The following is a 2,500-nucleotide window of genomic DNA, read 5'->3' on the forward strand; positions in this document are numbered from 1 at the left end:
GCCACACAGTCAGGATACCTATGGGAACAAGGCATCTTGCCACACACATGCCCATCCATGAACGACCAAGGGAACGAGGCACCTTGCCACACACATGCCCATGAACGACCAAGGGAACAAGGCACCTTGCCACACACATGCCCATCCATGAACGACCAAGGGAAGAATGCATGTGAGGCTGGCAAGGCTAGGGTCATGGCAAGCCACACAGTCAGGATACCTATGGGAACAAGGCATCTTGCCACACAGCACGCCCATGAACGACCAAGGGAACGAGGCACCTTGCCACACACATGCCCATGAACGACCAAGGGAACGAGGCACCTTGCCACACACATGCCCATCCATGAACGACCAAGGGAACGAGGCACCTTGCCACACACATGCCCATGAACGACCAAGGGAACGAGGCACCTTGCCACACACATGCCCATCCATGAACGACCAAGGGAACGAGGCACCTTGCCACACAGCATGCCCATGAACGACCAAGGGAACGAGGCCCCTTGCCACACACATGCCCATCCATGAACGACCAATGGAACGAGGCCCCTTGCCACACACATGGCCATGAACGACCAAGGAAGCTAGGCCCCTTGCCACACACATGGCCATCCATGAACGACCAAGGGAACATGGGTAGTTCCCACACACAGCCCCATGAACGGCCAAGGGAACAAGACTTCTTCCCAAACAGACACCCATGAACGACCAAGTGAACAAGGCTTGCTCCCACACACAGCCCCATGAACGACCAAGGGAACAAGTCTACTTCCTACACAAACACTCATGAACGACCATGAAAACGAGGCATCTTGCCACACACATGCCCTTGAACGAACCAATCCCATCCTCATCGTTCTAAGGAACAAGGGGCCTTGACAAACCATGAGCAGATTTCTAAGCAAGTCAAACGATGAAGGGAGCAAAGTGTTGTAACCGAATCCGTTTAAGTGTTGTAGTTCCTACTTACTACATAGTCACCAGGCGAACTGCTCGTGCTCTTTCGGGTTCATCCAAGCGACTAATGAATAGCTAGAAGCCTTATCTGCCTGCCTATCAGTAGGCGACAGAGACAAAAACCCGAACACGATATATTTCCATTTCAAGGTCTATGTTCACAATGACCCACGCAAAGTTTCAATGACATTCCAACTTCATTTGAGCTGCATATCAACAAGTAGGGAACCGAACGCTTCAAGGCATGGCCAGGGATAGGTCACGGACATTTATGCCCCAAACATGACATTTTTTTATTTCAACGCCTTTCATTTATAATAAAAAGCATCCCTACAAAATTTCGTGTGAATCCGAATTAATTCGAGCGAGTTATGGACGATTTCGCAAAATTATGCATCCCTGGGCAAATCAATGTCTGTTCCTGTCACCAAGCTCTTTGTGCAATATGTATATATAGGGGGTACCAGGGGACTGCTCCCCATCGGCGCCCTGGGGGGTGTTCAGCGCCCAGAGCTGTCGAGGCTGGCACGCTCGAGGCCATGGCCAAGGCGCCCGGTCTTCACGAAAACGAGGCCATCAACGCCCCCATAGACGCCCCACTCGCGTGTCCCCTCGCCCCGACGTCGTGCGTGTCCAAAAATTATGCATCATCAGGGAAATCCATGTCCGTTCCTGTCACCAAGCTCTTTGTGCAATATGTATATATAGGGGGTACCATGGGGTCTCATTCGCATGGGTGCCCGACTTGGGCGATGGGCAGCTCAGAGTCATGAGGCTGTATCGAGCACCAACAAGGCAAGCCAAGCCAAGCCCCACGACCCATGAAAGAGGCCAACACCCCCAACACGCTGCCTTGATTTCTCGAACGATGGCCTGAGAAATAGCCCCGTTGCCTTGATTTTCCTCGACGCCGTGCGCATGAACTAGCCCCGTTGCCTTGATTTTCCTCGACGCCGTGCGCACAAACTAGCCCCGTTGCCTTGATTTTCCTCGACGCCGTGCGCATATTAAAAATTATGCATAATCAGGGAAATCCATGTCTGTTCCTGTCACCAAGCTCTTTGTGCAATATGTATATATAGGGGGGGAGCCGTGAGTGAGCACGGCAAGGGGTGAACGCGCCAGATGGCCTTTCAGCGCGATCATGGGTGACGGTTGCTTAGTTCCGAGTTGCTTAGATAATACCCCTCCGAGTGGGGGCCTTGGCGGGGTGTGGGGATGCCTCGTCAGGTCGCTGCGACAACAGTCCAGGGTTGTGGTCTAGCCTTGGAAATGTGGGATGAGCTGTCTGTGTGGCAATACGATGACGATGTGTGCTTGCTAATCTTGTTCGACGTGCTTCTGGTGCTAGCCAGCATTTGATAATGTGCCGATGATGGGGAAGTGATAGGCGTTAAAGTGGCATGTGTTGCTTTTTGTGATACTACTACTCGGTACGCTGGTCTATCCTTGTTAGACGTGCGGTTGGGTGCGTAAGAGCTGCCATTGGTTAAGCACCGATAACGTGGAGGACGAGCATTATCGGGAAGCATTGTCAGAC

The sequence above is a fragment of the Lactuca serriola genome, unplaced genomic scaffold (assembly GCF_051521515.1).
Source record: "Lactuca serriola cultivar US96UC23 unplaced genomic scaffold, Lser_US96UC23_V15 Lser_V15_Un169, whole genome shotgun sequence".
NCBI lineage: Eukaryota > Viridiplantae > Streptophyta > Magnoliopsida > Asterales > Asteraceae > Lactuca > Lactuca serriola.